This window comes from Anabrus simplex, chromosome 8, assembly GCF_040414725.1.
Source record: "Anabrus simplex isolate iqAnaSimp1 chromosome 8, ASM4041472v1, whole genome shotgun sequence".
NCBI lineage: Eukaryota > Metazoa > Arthropoda > Insecta > Orthoptera > Tettigoniidae > Anabrus > Anabrus simplex.
In genome coordinates, this window is record NC_090272.1 from 216,500,813 (window position 1) to 216,521,394 (window position 20,582).

The 20,582-nt window shown below is 41.2% G+C and overlaps 1 protein-coding gene across 1 annotated transcript in view; it reads right to left on the reverse strand.

Moving 5' to 3' along the window:
• Positions 1-20,222, reverse strand: part of LOC136878998 (scoloptoxin SSD14) — a 437,789-nt gene extending 417,567 nt beyond the window's left edge. The window contains exon 1 of the mRNA XM_068228921.1: positions 20,110-20,222. The gene's annotated coding sequence lies outside the window, so the exon portion shown is untranslated. The remainder of the gene's footprint in view (positions 1-20,109) is intronic.
• Positions 20,223-20,582: the final 360 nt, after the last annotated feature.

Sequence of the window (20,582 nt, forward strand, 5' to 3'; positions counted from 1 at the left end):
TTTAGGGGGTGGAGAGATTCATATACCTTTCTGCAGATACCTGTTATATTCTCATTCCAGTTTAATCTGTCATTCATGACAACGCCTAGGTTTTTTTTACAGACTTCTGAAAAGGAATAGCTTCACCACAGAGCTTGAGGGTAGGTTGTTGTGTGATGTTTAGCGTATTTAAAAGTCTAGATTGTCCTATTACGATTGCTTGTATTTTCTTCGGGTTAATTAATAGGCACTTCTCTTTTGCATACGAGCTAATTCAATTTAAAGTCGAGTTTATTTGGTGGATTGCTTTGTCAGTGTCGGAGACTTTAAACTGTGAGTATATCTGAAGATCGTCAGCATAAAGCATTCGGTCCTTTGTACCGATAGCGTGGCAAGTACTACTACTCTACTCCTAATTACTATAACTTCCGTCTACCCACGCCATTTTTAACTGTAGAAAGGAGGGCAGTGTAGGACGATATGAAAAGAAAAGCATTACATGAAGAAAAAAAACCCCACGATTATATGTGGACCAAACATCACTTTCGATCTAGTGAAAGCAGTCCTCTGACAAAAATTAAATACACGTTTCGCCACTTGTTCATGATTGATGGACAGTTGGGTCGACCTCGCCGATCGGCAAATATTAGTGACCCAGTCCTTAGTGCGTGCTGTTGTTTTAACAGTAACTTTAACGACACCTTTAACTGTTAGGATATAAGGCACATAAGGTATTTCTTATCTCAGGCACAGAATGCCCACTTGTTACACAGCGCAGAAACAAGGCTTTTTGATACTGATGCATGTAGAAACCTCACAACCTACGTCAATACAGGAATTAAATCAGAGCCCCTCAATGACGAGAAATTAGGGGTGTGGTGCATTAGAATTGGCCAGCCCCGGGGTGTACGGCTAGCAAGCATACCTCTTACCTGGAGGCCCCTGGTTCGACTCCCGGCCAGGTCAGGGATTTTTACCTGGGTCTGAGGGCTGGTTCGAGGTACTCAGCCTATGTGATTACAATTGAGGAGCTTTTTGACGGTGAGCTCAAGAGACACGGTTTATGGATGAGAACGTAACAGAAACAAAAAATTATAGAATCTTTAAAGGTAAACCAGCAATCAAAATTATGAAAGGAATGCTACTACTAGGTACCGCCTTTCATGTCCATAAAGCAATAGTTGATAATGTTATGGAATTCAAATCAAATTCAGAAAGGTTATCTCTTCTCACACTTAAATGCAAGAACAAAAAGTATACATTTGTTAACTGTCATGCACCAATAAATAAAGATAATAGCAAGAACCCAAGTAAAACTGAAGAATTCTGGAGTCTTCTAGATGATGAAATGTCAAGAATTCCAAAATGAAATATTATTCTACTAGGTGATTTTAAAGCACAGATAGGCAAAGAAAAAGTTTTCAGCAAAAGAACAAAAGAACAAACAAAAATGGTATGAGACTAATTAATCTCTGTAAATCCTTTCACCTAAAATTAATGTCGACCTTCTTTAAGAAACGTCCAAGAAAGGCTAAAACATGGGTGTCCCCGAAATCCGATGTTAGGTGAGTTTCAGTTGGATCATGTAGCTATTTCTCAAAAAAGTATTAAGGAAATTATGAATGTTAAAGTAATAAGAAGTGGGGAGTTTGACTCCGATCATTACCTCTCTAAAATTAAGCTAAAGCTTCTACCTCGCAGGAATCAAAGAAGGCCGAGAAAATTAATGAAATACAACATAGATAGGCTCAACATTACACAAGCAACTATAGAAAACTTTCAGGAAGAAATTAAAATAACTCAGCATGGCAAATGGCCAGAATTATCTAAACAGATTAATAGTGCAGCGAAGAAAGTATTTGGATCAGTTAAAACTAAAAAGAAAGTATGGTGGAATAACGTATGTGAGGAAGCACTTATGGAAAGAACGAAAAAGTGGAAAAACTGGAAATGTTCCGGAAAGAATGAACACTATGAGCTATTTAAACAACAAAGAAAGGAAACAACAAGAATAATAAGGCAGGTTAAAAGATCTTTTGAAAAATCGCAGCTAGTAGAAATTGAGAATAATTTTGTAAGAAATAACTCCCGAAATTTCTATCAGACCTTTAAGAATAACCTGAAAGGTTATCAATCCCGGTCCATTTGCTTCAGAGATGCAAATGGTAATATTGGCCTTAACAATGCCGAGAATTGTGAGATTCTGGCAAAACACTTCGAACACCTGCTGAACTGCCCTGAGCCAAATCATAAATTGGAATTTTCAGAAATTCAGGAAAATCTAGAAGCTGATTCACCTCCAACAGCGGAAGAAATAAAGGAAGCATTAAAAAATCTTAAAAATAACAAAGCTAGTGGGGAAGACTCCATAACAGCTGAACTTTTAAAATGGGCTGAACCAAAAATTATAGAAGATCTACAAATAATACTTGAAGAAATTTGAGAAACAGAAAAGATCCCAGAGTATTGGAAAGTGGCTCTAATACACCCATTACACAAGAAGGGTATCAAGCAAGATGTCAGCAACTACAGAGGTATTTCTCTCTTGCCAGTTGCTTACAAGATATTCTCAACAATACTACTAAATAGAGTAAAATCGACACTGGACAGTCAATTGGGTGAATATCAAGGTGGATTTAGAGAAGGAAGATCTTGCTCCGAACAGATTTTCAACCTGAAATCTATAATTCGACACAGATTAATAAACTCCAAAGACATAGTTGTAACATTTATTGACTTTAAAAAAGCTTTTGACTCTGTTGATAGGGAAACCCTAGATAAAGTAATCCGTGAATTTGGAGTTAAAACTAAATTGGCAAACCTAATTCGTGAAACACTTACAGACACTATCTCGAAAGTAAAATTTATGGGTGAAGTATCTCGACCTTTCAAAATAAATACAGGTGTCAGACAGGGCGATGGTCTATCTCCACTCCTTTTCCATTGTGTCATGGAGAAAATTGTAAGAATTTGGAATGAAAAACTGAAAGAATCTAAAATATTGCCACTCATGCTGGGGAAGAACAACAAAGGTGTTGCAATAAATTGCCTAGCATTTGCAGATGACTTTGCCATACTTTCAGAAAGCCTTACAGATGCAGCAATGCAAGCCAATCTCCTTGAAAAGACAGCGAACATGACAGGCTTGAGAATCTCTGCCGAGAAAACAAAATTTTTGACGAATATAAAAAGTGCCCCAAAGTTTTTAGTAACGGATATTGGTCAAATAGAAAAGGTAAAGAAATTCAAATATTTGGGTGAGACAATTCAAGAAAATGGTTTAGAAAAATCTGCTATTAGGAGAGGATACAAAAGATGGAAAGAGCGTACGGTATAACTAAGAATACTTACAACAAAAAGTGCTTATCAAGAAAACTTAAAATAAAGCACTACAACACAGTAGTGAAACCACAATGCCTTTATGCCAGCGAATGTCTAGCACTGAACTACAAGCTTAATAAATTAGAAATATTAGAAAGAAGAATTATAAGGAAAATATTAGGTCCTCTAAGAATTGCAGAGTTCTGGAAATTAAGAAGTAACAATGAAATTTACCAGAACGTAGGAAACATATCAGAAACAATAAGAAAAAGGAGATTGCTATTTCTTGGACACATTTACAGAATGCATGACAATAGACTAACTAAACGAATCTTCAAATACCTTTGGAAAAAGAAATCAACTACCACCTGGATTCAAGAAGTCAAGAAAGACCTGGAAAGGGACAACATACGAGAAGAAGAATTATTGGAAAGAAAGATTTTTAGGAAGAAAGTCTTACAAATGGAAGGATTCCAAGGGAGGAAGGAAAAGAAAACAGGCACAAAGTGGACTGAAGACAGGAAAAAGAAACACAGTGAAACAATGAAAGAATACTGGAAGAAAAGGAAAGAACTAAGGAGGAACAATTGAAATTGTAACGTGGTCCTTAGAAGGTCGGAACGCAACAACAACAATAATAATAATAATAATAATAATAATAATAATAATAATAATAATAATAATAATAATAATAGACCGCCTCTCTGGTGTAGTGGTTAGTATGATTAGCTGCCACCCCCGGAGGCCCGAGTTCGATTCCCGGCTCTGTCACGAAATTTGAAAAGTGGTTCGAGGGCTGGAATGGGGCCTACTCAGCCTTGGGAGGTTAACTGAGTAGAGGGGCTTCGATTCCCACCTTAGTCATCCTCGAAGTGGTTTTCCGTGGTTTTCCACCTCTTCAAGCGAATGCCGGGAGGGCACCTAACTTAAGGCCACGGCCGCTTCCTTCCCTCTTCCTTGTCTATCCCTTCCGATCTTCCCATCTCTCCATAGGGCTCCTATTCAGCATAGCAGGTGGGGCCTCCTGGGCGAGATACTGGTCATCCTCCCCAGTTGTATTCCCGACTCAAAGTCTCACGCTCCAGGACACTGCCCTTGAGGCGGTAGAGGTGGGATCCCTCGCTGAGCCCGAGGGAAAAAACAACCCTGGAGGATAAAGGGATTAAGGAAGGAAGGAAGGAAGGAAGGAAGGAAGGAAGGAAGGAAGGAAGGAAGGAAGGAAGGAAGGATAATAATAAAAATAAACCACTTTTCCCTTTGGGAAAATCAAATACTCATAGATATGTCTCCCGGTCGGTCCCATCCATTAACGGATGCTAATTTCGGATGAACCCTAGTCATAAGACATACTTATGTCAAAATTGAAGGCCTTAATTCCACGCTCCTCAGGGCCGCTTAGAGGGTGAGGCCCTGTCTCGGGTCAAGAGATGTGTAGTGGCATGAGGTGAAGTGATGGATGAAAAAGAGTAGTATTGCCCTAAAGCAACCTAGCAGTGAGGGCCTGCACTAGTCTCTACGGCAGGGATGACCATGGCCCTACTTCTTTTAAAGGTGACAGAACTTTTTTGGATAGGTTTACATATTGTCAAACTTGTGTTTCAATAAAAGCTTACAAGTTTAAACAATTCTTACGGCAATTTTGAAGATTTTTGCGACAGTTTTACACATTTCTGTTTCATAAACTTTTGAACCTGAGCAATTTGTGAATTAGTGTGCTACCTACAGCATTATAAAACATGTTTATGTTATTATTTTATGACATAATTACAAATTTGTAGAACTGTAATTACTGAAGTGACAGGTAATCCTGCATATATAGTCTGTAATGTGTAACTTCCGAGTTTATTTTCGTGAATCTACTGTTCCTTGCCTGTTGCTGCTGCGACGTCTTCAGTAAGCATTCGGGCGCTCGCTGTCGAATGTGTCATACCTGTCGAGCTTTATGAAATAGGCCTACGTTGGATTCAAGACCTTGAAACTATGACGTGAAGCGATCGTCATGTACCGCTCTGTGTATGTACTTGTCTGTATTTCGCTGCGTCAACAACACGCACACTTCGTTAAATATCACTCGGATCCTTTCCACGTCATATTACAAATCGACATTGTCAGGAAGAACAAGATTGTTGATTGAATCACCGGTTTGTTTCAAAGGAACTGGCATTTCTTTGAAACAACCTGCGTTCCCTGTCCTGTTTTGTCTCCGAGTTGACGGATGTTTTTACTATCTGCTTTACGTGGCACCGACACAGATACAATGAATCAAAGTGAAACTCGTACACCACTGTAATTAGTAAGTGTTTATGAATAGAAATGTGGAAAATAATTAATATTCGCATTTTATGTGTGGAACAATATAGGTGTGTTTTGAGTTATGAAGTTACTACAGGCTAGTTAGCGTATCCCTTAACTTAGCAAGATATAACAGATTCTTTGCCTATATATTGCTGGGGCACGTCAAAATGAGACTCATACAATCCTGCATGGGTATATAAGAGGGTAGTACAAATGCTGTATGTTTGTATTGCGGCACCACATTCAGTTTGTTGTGGAGAGTGTGAAGTACAGACAAGTTTCGGGCCGTCAAGAGGTCAATCTTCGAAAGGAGGAAGAGAACACTGATGATTTTTCACCATTAGCGAGGAAAATCACTCCGAAGAATTGGTAAACTTGTAAAGAGGAGACATGCAACTGTACAGTGCGTTATAAATAGATATAAAAGTACACGCATCATTGAAAATAAAGACAAAGTGGGTGGGAGAAAAATTTTCAACCTCAGGGAGGAACGTTGGATAGTAAGATAAGAAAAATCCAGCGATTAGTGCTCCGAAACTGCCTATGATGGCCGAGGCACATAACAACGAGAGAGCACATCCAGAAACTATTCTACTTAACTTAAGGAAAAGTAACAGGCATGGACAAATATCTAGGAAAGAAAACATTGTTAGCAAGATTAATAGGAAGAAAAGGTTGAGCTTCGTTAAGGAGTATATAGAAAAAGATTGGCTTCTGGAAGACCATTATTTTTGCAGATGAAAGCAAATGGAATCCCTTCGGATCAGATGGAAAGGTTAATGTCTGGAGGAAACCAAATGAGAGTTCAAACCTAGCAATCTACGTCCAAGTGTCAAACATGGTGCAGGTAGTGTAACTGTCTGGGGGTGCATGTCAGCTACTGGACCAGGAGAGTTGACTTTTATTGATGGGACCATATATCAACATGTGTATCTAAGTGTACCCAAAGAACATTTACGACCTAGTGCTCAAAAGCTTGAAATACTTGATCGATTTAAGTATTACCAAGATAACGACCGGAGGCACAAAGCTCATAAAGTACGGATGTGGCTACTATATAATTCCTAAAAGTACTCGAGACACCTCCACAGTCACTACAGTGACATGTGATAGACAATTATGGCATTACTTGGAAGTAGCGATACGAAAACACCAGATTTCGAGCAAAGATGATCTGAAAGTGGCTTTGTGTGAAGAATGGAAGAAAATAGATCCATCTTATTGCGAAAAGTGTGTACAATCTACGCCTAACCGTTTAAGAGTCGTGAAAAGTGGTAAAGGATATCCTACAAAGTATTGACTGTTAAAAACAGTGTGTTATTAGAGATCGATCAGGAACTACTTGAAGGTGTATGAGTTTTACTTTGACTTGTTCCATGCATGTTTAAGAAATGAAAATAAAAACCTACAACCAGTTTTCCAGTCAGTGACCGGGTCAGGGATGGAATGAATGAAGCCTACATCAAGCGGCGAAGACAAGATAGGAATTGTGCCGGCTGCCGAGCCTATCGCACTCCTCTGGGGCAATGGTTAATGACTGACAGGTAAAATGGTAGTGGAGTGTGTTGCTGGAATTAAAGATGACAGGAAAAACCGGAGTACTCGGAGAAAAACCTGCCCTGTCTTCGCTTTGTCCAGCACACATCTCACATGGAGTGACTGGCGTTTGAACCACGGAACCCAGCGGTGAGAGGCCGGCGCGCTGCCGCCTGAGCCACGGAGGCTTTCCATGTATAAGAATAATGTATTCATTTTCTTTGTAAGTGTAAGAAATAGGAGTTGTTTTACTTTGTTTCTTAGTAGGGAAATATATGTTTGTTAAACCAGATCCAAGACTAGAATGAAGTAATGGTTATATATATTTTTTGTTGAATCCAAATAAAGATGTCCAGGAAAATGCTGGGGATGTACCTTAATTAAGGCCACGGCCGCTTCCTTCCAACTCTGGCCTTTCCTATCCCATCGTCGCCATAAGACCTACCTGTGTCGGTGCGACGTATAGCCCCCTAGCAAAACAAAGCTGTCAGTGGAGAGATGGCGTGGAACGACATCAGTAGACGAATAAGTTTGAGTGGTGTCTTTAAAAGTAGGAAAGATCACAACATGAGGATAAAGCTGGAATTCAAGAGGAAAAAATTGGCGCAAATATTCGTTTTTAGGAAGAGAAGTTAGGAATTGGAATAACTTACCAAGGGAGATGTTCAATAAATTTCCAATTTCTTTGCAATCACTTAAGAAAAGGCTAGGAAACAGATAGGGAATCTGCCATCTGGGCGACTGCCCTAAATTCAGATCAGTAGTGACTGACTGATAAACAAGAGTTCCTGTAGTGTATGAGTTTCATTTTGACTCATTGTAGGTCTTATGGCTACAATAGGAGATGAGCAGGCTAGGAGAGGGAAGAATGAAGTGGCCGTCGCCTTAATTAAGGTACAGCCTGGTGTGAAAGTGGGAAACCATGGAAAATCATCTACAGGGCTGCTGACAGTGGGATTCAAACCCACCATCTCCCAAATGCAAGCTGATATCTACGTCACCCAATCTGCGCAGCCACTTGGTCGATGGATGGGGTGTATTTGTCCTCCCTGCCTGACCAGGTGTTACGATGGCCAATCTTTATTACAGTTCAAAACGATTCACAAGTGTTTCTTTTTTACTTTTTAAAAGTCTTTCTAATTTATTTTGTGAAGTGTGATTGTGGGGTATCAGTTTCAATTTTATCATGCGGAGGCCTGGGAAGCAAACATTTTTTTAATTTTTTTTTTGCATCCGGGACAAAGCCCCCTCAGCCAGTGAATTATTTAAGGGACAGGTTTTTCTTCGGGTGCTCCGGTTTTCCCTGTCATAATTCATTCCAATAACACTCTCCAATATCATTTCATTTCATCTGTCATTCATTAATCATTGTCCCAGAGGAGTGCGACAGGCCTCGGCAGCCGGCACAATTCCTATCCTCGCCGCTAGATGGGGCTTCATTCATTCCATTCCTGACCCGGTCGAATAACTGGAAACAGGCTGTGGATTTTCATTTCATATCTTGTCGAGATACAGGAAAGATGGTTCATCTTCTCGTCATAAGGACCTTTATGACATTCAGTGGTACATATGAGTAGGCCACAGAACGAAAGGAGGTGGGAGTGGAATAGTTGTGGTATGGTAACATCGATTCTAGTTGAAAGTTTTAAATCCGTTATCCAATACCAGACATAAATGCATATAATTTGAGGTAGACAGACTGGTCACTTTTGTGGAGAATTGAAGTAAGAATGGTGGTGGTGGTAGTGATTATCGTTTCAAGAGGAAGTACAACTGGGCAACCATCTTCTATTAATATTAATCAGAGGGGAAAAATGGAGATATTGGCCAAAGAAAGACAACGGCTCCAAAGAGCCTCGAATGCTCTAATACCGTCTGCGTCGGAAAAGAATAACAGTTGACCAAGGGAGGTCAGATAGGATATAGGGAGGAGCCTGGCACAAGTAATTGTAGACAATGCAAGGACTCAGCTACGGGCCCCATCGTCTCCTACCCACGCTCCCTCGTTAATTGCCCCTGGGGCCCCTTTTGGTCACCTCTTACTATAGACAGGGTATACCGTGAGTATTGTCCTACCGCCCCCACCGAGAAGAGGTAATTGACGTAAGAATACGCGGTAACTGGTATAGTAATTCTTCTTTTCCTGCCGCTTTTCCCACACCTGTGGGGTCGCGGGTGCGAACTGCGTTTTACGGCCGGATGCCCTTCCTGACGCCAACCCTCTATGGAGGGATGTAAGCACTATTGCGTGTTTCTGTGGTGGTTGGTAGTGTAGTGTGTTGTCTGAATATGATTAGAATTAATCAGAAGCGATTAAAATCCCCGACCCGGCCGGGAATCGAACCCGGGACCCTCTGAACCGAAGGCCAGTACGCTGACCATTCAGCCAACGAGTCGGACAACTGGTATAGTAATGACAATATATTTTGAAGTAGACAAGTAGTGTGAGTGAAGTGGTGTGGACATCCAAATAATATGTGATTGAGGTCTGCAATTGTATCAGCTGACCATCAATAGAACAGAGATAGCAGTACTTGGTTTTTGTGGAGGTGCTGAGGAAACAACCGTGATGAAATTTAATTCTTGCGATTGCTCTGATAAATTGGCACGACTAGGGACGCTTATGGTGCCAAATTAGTTCGGAATATCTGGATAGATAGTGTTTTACACATTGTTCTAGAATTGCCTTCACTTAAGCAAGTAGGCGTAATCCGATGCGAAAACGAGCAATTCACTATTCATGAAAAGATTAATGAAATTCGCCGGTCGCAACCAGTAATCCTCATCAACCAACTAGTTGTGGTTCAATGTCCGAAAGTAGATCTGCAAAGAAAATGAAGTTCAGTAAAATTTTAAAGAACCGAAGTCGAATTTCGTGTGTAATGAGTACGAATGAGTTAATAGCAATAATTTAGAAAGAGTTTATAGTCAGAAATAGCTTAAATACTGAAACATGATAGGAAAAATGTTAGAAAAATCGTAAAGAAAAGAAGTCCTGTAACCCCGAGAAAGGCGACCAATAAGAAGGCGAAATTTAACGAACTGGATGACTTCGGTTGCTGTTTGATTAGGCGTGTGGTGCACAAGTTTTTTCATAAAAGGTCGGTCATCCACTGTTGAGGAGCTGTTAAGCCAGTATCGTAAAACGTCATGTTGTACATCGTACCAGCCTGGAAATTATCATTTGCCCCATAACTATCGAGAAGGTTAGCTTCTCTGATCCCAGGAATTGTGAAATTTTCTTGTAACAGAAAGCATCATGACGTACTGGGCTATGGGTTGCACACATCACGGGAGAATGAGCGAAAAAGGGGGACTACAGTGAGCTAAGAATGCAGCAGAACAAGTGGCGGGAAGCGAGTTCGGTGTAGCTTGCAGGCTGACGCAATCACGGCTTGGTCAGAGAAGGAAGCTGCAGCTAAGTACGGACTGCTTCGTGCAGTCTCATGGATCTCATCAATTTGATAAGTCATAAACAATCATTTCCTGTGGTTAATGTACCGTCTACTACTATCAAGGAAGCTTGTAGCTTTACGCAATTGTTGATGTCGTGATTATAGCCATGGGACATCCTCGTATTGAACCATTGGGACTTGACTTTGTTTCAAAAATCCCACATCCATTGGCCGGGATTCAAACAGCGGTCACTTTGGCGAGGGGCTGGCTACCCGGCCACTCTACTATCACGCCCTCCCACCGTCTCCGCTCAATACTATCAGTCTTAACCTACACCTGCATGAATTAATTCTTTCATAAGAATCTGACAAGCTTCATTCAGATTACCTAATTTTATTTAATTGGAATGCGAGAAAATAAATGTACAGCAGGAACTGGTTAATTCGAACCTGAAGGGTCCAGAAAAAAAACCAGAGGTAATCACGAATTCGAATTAAACAATATCACACATCGTACTTAGGCGAATCTAAAAATTCTAAACTATTTCAAATTTTTCAGAGAGGTTCTTCGAGTTGGAATAATAATAATAATAATAATAATAATAATAATAATAATAATAATAATAATAATAATAATAATAATAATGCGAGTACGGGCAGAGGGGGAAGGGGTGAAGAGGTCTAGGAAGTGAGCGGGAGGGGACAGGGGAAGCACGGTGGAATGCGCATGCTATACTATATCTTTGCACCAGGAAGAGAACTTCCAGTTCACCTCTGACTACTGAACCATTCGTAAGATACAACTGTAATGTTCTTGTAAAATGGATAGAAAATATCCTAGTGGTGCCAAAAAACGTAAATTAAAAGAACAACATTTGAAAGAAATTGAAAAGTTGCCGAAAATATCAACATTTTTTGACAGGAAGTCTATAAGTGCATTATGAAATATTAACATGAAAAATAGAGAAAAATTGTAGTCTATTTCAACACATCCCTATTCATCAATTTAAGTGGAAGTAGTTCTATAACGACTTCAGTATGCTAGTCTTACGTGATGTTACGAAGAAGGGCCCCCCACATTTTTAAATAGCCCAGGGCCCCCAAACACCTTAATCCGGCACTGGTTCTAAGTGTTATATCCGTATTCGACATATTGAACATCTTGTTAGGTTTCTTACTACTACTACTACTACTACTACTACTACTACTACTACTACTACTACTACTACTACTAATAATAATAATAATAATAATAATAATAATGATGAAAGTAAAAAACAAATGGCTGCTCGAAGATCTTCAGGAAATAGGCATCACAGATGGCATTCTATTAGACAGAACTAAGTTCAGAAAATCTGTCGATGATCACCGCTTTTCAGACCATCCAAGCACTACCACCAACAAACCTGGTCAGAAGATCGCAAGAAAAGCCACAGCGAGAAGATGAAGAGATTTTGGGAGAAGAAAAAGACATTAGTTAAATAAGTTCAATCGCGCTCCTTAGTCGGGCATATGAAAGTCCACAGCCTATTTCCAGTCATCCTGCCGGGTCGGGAATGGAATGGAATGAATGAATGAATGAATGAATGAATGAATGAATGAAGCCGCCATCCAGCGACGAGGATAGGAATTGCGCCAGCTGCCGAAGCCTGTCGCACTCCTCTGGGGCAATGATAAATGACTGACAGATGAAATGAAATGTTAATGGAGAATGTTGCTGGAATAAAAAATGACAGGGAAAACCGGAGTACCCAGAGAAATACTTGTCCCACCTCCGCTTTGTCCAGCACAAATCTCGCATGGAGTGACCGGGATTTGAACTACGGAACCCAGCGGTGAGAGACCGGCGCGCTACCGCCTGAACCACGGAGGCTCGTCTGGATCCATATGAGATTACTTTATTTCCTTCCCTACATATAGGTAATATATCCCTGAAGGTATGGCCACATATTTCGTTACATAGTGTATACATTCAAGAGCAAGATAAATATTTATTACGAAATACCACAGCACGGACGAAGTATACAAAGCTTGGCGTTGATTCTTCCGTAACAAGACTCCGCCGTTCTTGTGTTGGCAAGCGCAAGTAACCTGACTCCAGCCAAGCGATGGGTCTGCTGGAGCCAAGGTATGCATTCTGAACCACCGCCGTCTCGATCCTCTTTATACTGCCTGTTCTATGCCACTAGTTTAACTCAGGAAAGCGCGACTACCAATATTTCTCCAAGTCGCCATACGAATGCAGCAGTAGACGCACAATCTTAGCTGTCAGTGTGGGTGTAGCACTGTGTTATTGGTGCATGAATGTCTGTGAAAACCTGAGTTATTTCGTACAATGAGTAAACGTGTCTGGTCACTTCCGTTCGTACAAGAGATATTTTGTATAGAACTGTATAATGAATTAATCATGTCATGCTTATAGATATTTCAAAAGTGATTTTAGGGTGTTGGTACTTGTTTCTTTCCGTTTGTGCAAGGTATATTTTTCGTAGAACTGAAACTTCAGATTCTTTCCCCGAAATATTCAACTGCTGTGTACCATTTTGCCAATCTCGGGCAAGGTGGTTCGCAGCCAGAAAAGGTACGAATCCATGAAATACCTTCTAGAGAGGAATTAAGAGAAACGCGGCTGTCGGCTTAATCTAGGCAAGGACCTCAGATTACTCTTGCATCTGTTCCTTTAAACCTTATTTCAGAAGGTGATGTAGCCTCCGCGGCTCAGGCGGCAGTGCGCCGGCCTCTCACCGCTGGGTTCTGTGGTTCAAAACCCGGTCACTCCATGTGAGATTTGTGCTGAACAAAGCGGAGGCGGGACAGGTTTTTCTCCGGATACTCTGGTTTTCTCCTGTCATATTTCATTCCAGCAACACACTCTAATATCATTTCATTTCATTTCATTTCATGTGTCATTCATTAATTATTGCCCCGGCGGAGTGCACCAGGCTTCGGCAGCCGGCACAATTCCTATCCTCGCTGCTAGATGGGGCTCTATTCATTCCATTCCTGACCCGGTCGACTGACTGGAAACAGGATGCGGATTTTTTTTCAGAAGGTGATTAAGGCTGTGGAGGATAGTGGACTCCTTGTGATTAGAATTGTGGCGGACAATCACAAAACAAACGTCTTCATGTTTAGACATTTTGGACAACCTCAAATATCCAGACGATAAAATTCCAATCAAACTAGAAACAGGAAATCAAATCCTATTTTGCAGGTACTAGGTTCGTGTTGTTGAAGAGAGGATGGAGTGTGATATTTGTGTCAGCAACATCTCACTGCCTAGAGCTTCGACACCGCCAAATGGAGCAGACTATGCGTCAGGACAGAGGAGGAATTCGATACCGTACCCAAAACCTTGTTTTGTTGCTCTGGTGAAGAATCTGCAGGAGTTCGTTTAAGCTGCCCTATTGTCGAAGTCATTTAAGCGTACGAGCGTCATACGAGGACTTGCGACGTCTTCCGTTTCAGAATACCGGGTGAGTTGGCCGTGCGGTAAGGAGCGCGCAGCTGTGAACTTGTATCCGGGAGATAGTGGGTTCGAACCCCACTGTCGGCAGACCTGAAGATGGTTTTCCGTGGTTTCCCATTTTCACACCAGGCAAATTAAGGCCACGGCCGCTACGTTCCCATCCCTAGGTCTTTGCAATCTCATCGTCGCCATAAGACCTATCTGTATCGGTTCGACGTAAAACAAGTAGCAAAAAACCTTGCAGAATGTGTTTTGTTACAGTGTAAGGTGAAAGAACATCAGCAAACTATTAGTGATATTATCCTAACCAAGGTCGTAAACCTCTATTATTTGATATTGCGTTGGCAAGAACACAAAAAGTACGGTACCACTCCAAGCCTTCGTCCAGGAAAATCTTTAAATTGTGCATGAAGAGGCAAACTGCGACTTCATACAGGTAATTTTGTCGATATTTAATATTACTGATGTAATTTCCAAGCTTCAGTGAACATATGACCATACTGAATAGTGTTTTGTAGGCTGTCGTCATTAGAATAAGTTTAGAACATTGTGCGTCTGTGTCTGCCATCTAGCGGAGAAATTTTGTCGCAGCGTAGTCGCAAAAAGGCTCGCATAGAGTAGGCAGTATAGGAGGATCGAGACGGCGGTGTTCTGAACGCACCGCCTGCCGAGACACGTGACACATCTCAGGGCGGTATAATGAATGGTTATTGCTTTGGCTGGAATAATAATAAATAATAATAATAATAATAATAATAATAATAATAAAAATAATAATAAAAACTGAAGAATTTCCCTTGGAAACAACAAACAAAAGCGGACATGAAGAACGCACAAATTCAACCTGAAGACATTTTGAAACGAAATATATATATAGAAAGAAAATTGACAAGTGGGAAGTTACTCTAGAGAATGAAGTACCAAAATGAGCGGGTACCAAATGGACGGAAGAACGGAAGAGGATCTTTAGTCAACAGAAGAAAGCACCGTGGATCCTCCGCAAACGAAATAATAAATAAAGCTTCGTGTGTTCCAAAAGGGACCATTCACCTAGGAAGGCCATGACGTGGCGCAGCCCAAACAGCATGATGGGCGAGTTCCAAATTGACCACTGCGACATTATGAACGTGAAGGTTTTACGAGGAGCTAACATAGACTCCGATCATTACCTGTCCATGGTTAAGATGAATCTGAAACCACTGTATAAGACCAAGGCTATGCTTATGAAGAAAAAGAAGATTCCTAGGTTTGATATCACCAAACTTAAAGAAGACAATGCAAGTTACCAAGAGAGTCTGAACCAACACATCGATAGGATTAACACCATTACAAATTGGGACCAACTTCGTGATGCTATAGCAGACGCGGCTCAGAAGACGATCCCCAACAGACCTAAAGGAAACAAGCACCCATGGTGGTCAAACGAATGCTATGAGGCTATAGAATCCAGGCGACTAGCATGGCTCAAATGGAACCATCATAAAAACGAAACCAACCTACAAGCCTTTATTACACAAAGAAAGAACACCTCCAGCATCATAAGAGGGGCGAAAAGAAAATACAACAAAGAACTGATTAAGCAAGCCGAGGAGGATTGTGGAAAAAACAACTCCAGAGACTTATACAAAGGTCTAATACAACAGACGACCCAGTTCACATCCCAAACTTTACACTTCCAGAGAACAGACGGATCACTGTGCCTCAATGATGATGACTGCATCAAGACCCTAACTGATTATTTCCACGGACTTTTGAATGCTGAAGAACCTGCGCAGCGCCTCCCAGTTAGAGAACCAGCTAACCCAGACACCAAAGACATCCCTCCTCCCACCTATAAAGAAGTAAGAGAGACCATTCAACTTCTCAAGAACAACAAAGCTCCTGGAGAAGACGGAATAGTGGCAGAAATGTTGAAACAAGCTAGTGAGCAAACATTCAGGCACATACACAAAGTATTCCTGGACATATGGGCTAAGGAAAGGCTCCCAGATGATTGGACATCAGCTGTTATCCATCCAATCCACAAGAAGGGAAGCAAAACAGATCCCAGCAACTATAGAGGAATATCACTCCTTTCAGTATCGTATAAAGTCTTTTCCAAGATTCTGGAACAGCACATAACAAGACAACTGGATAAAGAATTAGGAGAATATCAAGCAGGGTTCAGAACTGCAAGGTCTTGTGTTGAACAGATACAAAATCTGAACACCATCCTTCAAAATAGCAAGAAAAGATGCCGACAGTGGGTAGCTATCTTTGTCGACTTCCAGAAGGCATACGACTCCGTGGATAGGATCTCACTCTTGAACACCTTAAGAGAACTGGGACTAAACGAAAAAATTAATAGGTTGGTGCAAGCCACCCTGCACAACACCACTTCCAAAGTTAAGTTTAGAGGTCAATTATCAGAGAGCTTCACAATCAAAACAGGGGTGAGGCAAGGAGATGGTATCTCATGCATATTATTTAACTGTGTCCTGGAGAAGATCATAAGAGAATGGACCAGGTCATTACCTGAGAACACCGGACTAAGAATGGGGTTTAAATCAGACAACCTGAGGATTCCATGCCTGGCCTTTGCTGATGACCTTACTTTATTAGCAAACGACATGCATGAGGCCACTATGCAGCTTCAAACACTGCACTCTATAGCAGCTAAAGCGGGCCTCATGATCAACATTGGAAAGACCGAGTTTATGACCAACATCAAAGATGCCCCTACAACAATGGGAGTCAGTGATACAAAACACATCAAGAGAGCTAAAAATGTGAAGTACCTCGGAGAGTGGATATCGGAGGACCTAAGTGAAACGATGGCTCTTGAACGAAGGAGAATCAAATTAGACAAGGCCTACCATGCCTGCAGAAAACTGTATGCCTCAAAGCATTTATCAAAGAATGTAAAACTGATACACTATAATGCAGTAGTCAGACCATCAGTACTCTACGCAGCAGAATGCAACTAAAAAAAAAAAAAAAAAAAAAACCACTGAGAGCCCTGGAAGTGCAAGAACGGAAATTCCTGAGAAGAATAATAGGGCCAAGGATCCTACCAGATGGAAGGCGATGGTACAAACCCAACAATGAGCTCTACCAGCATCAAGAAAACCTCATAGATGCCATCAGGAGAAAACGTCTGACTTTCTATGGACACCTATACAGAATGGATCCTAATAGATTATCCCATAAGATCTTCAAGGTTGCTAACAAAGGCAAAGCTACTGGATTCCCCTGGACCAAACAAGTGGACAAAGATCTTGCAGAGCTTAATATTAATCAAGCCGCCATTACTGACAGAAATGCATACCGTTCAATGGTCAAAACTAAACCTTTCCTAACATCCCTTACATCAGCTAGCCAGAAAGGAGCCGGGAATTGGTCAGAGGAGCGCAGGAAAGAATTCAGCGAGAAAATGAAGGAATACTGGGCCAACAGGAAGGCTCAAGAGGCCACTAAGAACACAATCCAGTATGCTAAAAGGGGCAGACGACGACAAAAACACAGCTAGAACACAAGCACCGTGGTCCACAGATGGCCTAAACGCAAAGAAATATAATAATAATAATAATAATAATAATAATAATAATAATAATAATAATAATAATAATAATAATAATGTTCGCCTCTGTGGTGTAGTAGTTAGTATGATTAGCTGCCACTCCCAGAGGGCCGGGTTCGATTCCCGGTTCTGCCACGAAATTTGAAAAGTGGTGCGAGTGCTGGAACGGGGTCCACTCAGCCTCGGGAGGTCAACTGAGTACAGGTGGGTTCGATTCGCACCTCAACCATCCTCCAAGTGGTTTTCCGTGGTTTCCCACCTCTCGTTCAGGAAAATGCCGGGATGGTACCTAACTTAAGGCCACGGCCGCTTACTTCCCTCTTCCTTGCCCATCCCTTAAATCTATTATACTGGCCGCACTTAAGCGACTGCAGCTATCGAGCTCGGTACCAGTAAAGGTATGGAAAGGACAAATTACTAAGGATTTTTACAATAAAAAGTGCTCAAGGCAGGCACAGTAATGAAACCGGTGTCTATACGCGAGTGAATAGCTTAGTATTAAATTATAAATTTTAAAAAAGCTTGAAATATTAGAAAAATCCAGGATCTAGTGAAAAGTACAGAATTGTGGAAGTTAAGTATTAAGGCTGCCTACTGTCATTTCTTGATGGATACAGTACTTTTGCATCCATCTCTTGGCACAGGCCAGAGTAAAGTGTAGCTTCCACCGAAGTTCCAGTCAACATCCATGGCTGTGACAATATGAAAGTTGCTGGGGTATGGGTAGTGCTGAGTAATGACATTCAGGGCATGACTAGTGCATATGAGTGTTATGAAAGGTGTTGCTCGTAGGGCCAGTTTTGCTGCAATAGCACTTTCTGACCCAGTGAGGAAAGCAATGGCTAACTACCTCACTCCTCATCTTGCCTAGTACGCCTCATTTTGGTGCTGCCATTGATTTTTGGGGTTTCCTTATAACTGCATAACCTTTGGTGATGCTACTTGAGGATCCAATCAGCCTCTGGGCTGATGACCTAACAGACAGACAAGTATTAAGGAAATGCATCAGAACGGAAACAATAAGGAAAAGGGGATTGTTTTTGGGATATCTTCAGGATGGATGAAAACAGGTTCATAATAATAATAATAATAATAATAATAATAATAATAATAATAATAATAATAATAATAATAACGATAACCGAGCGAGTTGGTCGTGCGGTTAGGGACGCGCAGCTGTGAGCTTGTGCTTCGGGAGATAGTGGGTTCGAACCCCACTGTCGGCAGCTCTAAAGCTGGTTTTCCGTGCTTTCCCATTTTCACACCAGGCAAATACTGGGGCTGTACCTTAATTAAGGCCACGGCTGCTTCCTTCTCACTCCTAGCCCTTTCCTGTCCCATCGTCGCCTTAAGACCTATCTGTGTCGGTGCAACGTAAAGAAACTTGTAAAAAGATAATAAAAAAGCATTCAAATATTTTTGGGAGAAAAATTCAACAACAACATGAATTCAAGAAGTCAAGAATGATTTGGAACAGTATAAAATGAAATCAACGTAAGAGGCATTTTTAGGAATAAAGCGTTAAATTTGGAAGGATTACAACGAAAAATGGAAAAGAAAACTGGTAGTTCGTCTGATTGCGGAGTGAAAGAAAGAACACAGCGAAAGGTTGAAGGAGTATAGGAAATATACTCCCCCCCCCACACACACACACACACCACTGGCGCTACATTTCTCATGGGCCTTGGCGTTCCAAACAACCACTGATCAGCTTGAAAGCCTGCAGATTACGAGGTGTCGCATGGTCAATGCGACAGATCCTGTCGGGCGTTATTCTTTGTTTTCTAGACCGGACTGAAAAGAAAGGAAGAGGAAACGTCAAAGACTGAGGAACTGTAATTGGGCACGTGGTCCCTCGCAGGCCATAACGGGAAGAAGAGGAAGAAGTCCGATTATTTATTTATCACGTGTTTTGACCACATAAGAATAATGTATTCGCAATATCACTAAGCATTTTGGAAATGAGCACGCAATTCGAATTTTATTAAAAAAAACTCTAAGGACTAGGCGTTGTTATTTTATATACTTTATATGCGTAGATGAAAATTCAATTCCCAGATTATTTCTTCTTGAGGGAAGGACTTGCAAACTTATCGAGCACATAACCTCCAATTTGTGTACGAACAAAGAACCATATTTCTGGAGTTTTCAGAAAACACCTGACCGCTATTTTACTTCCGTATAGCTTGGCGGGAAATGTACCATTTGGACTTACAAGATCTTCATGTCAACAGGGTGGTAGATTCTATTCTCTTTTTTATTTTCAGCAATAACGAATTGAATATGTGTAACAATTCCACTAAACACATTAACGCTCCCAGAAACGACCATTTAACACCTATACAAATGTATAGTCTCTATACAGTATATTACAGTATGAACACCCCTTCCTTTCTCAGATAAGTTACCCTGATCTTCGGACTCAAAACAGCTCAAGTTAGGCAAGGTGACTTTCAAGCATTCCAGTATTACATTACAGAGATTACAATAGCACACACTACACTGCCACATTAAACTTCTTTAAAGAATAAGAAACCATGCACGTATTTGCTTACCTGTAATCTTCCCAGTTGACAATCTCGCACCTGTGTCGATCACGAGTTTCACAGAGAACAGATTTCCTCGTGCACAACGGACGGAGTAACAGAACTTCCCGGTCTAAAACTCCACGTGGTACTACAGGTTAGCGTATCTCAACAGCTGTCAAAGGCAGCTGGCAGGTGAATGAGTTGCAGCGGATCGGGACGGTACAAGAAAAGTCATAGCCCCCTCCCTCCCATTCCACGAACCATGACAGGACAAGAGCAAGTCCGGGGTCTCATTACGTCACTCTGCATCGTCTTCTCAACCTCCTGTGTTCCCGTGACGTAGCGTAACCCGCCTTTCATAGCCCATAAACAACGCTGTGTCATTATAATTTATCTATAAGATGACGTCGAGCCTTAAAAGATAGGAGTCGGTAGTTAATGTGCAACCGATACCGTGTTATACTCGTATCTTCTTAGAGCACCTCAATGTGCACATTTAT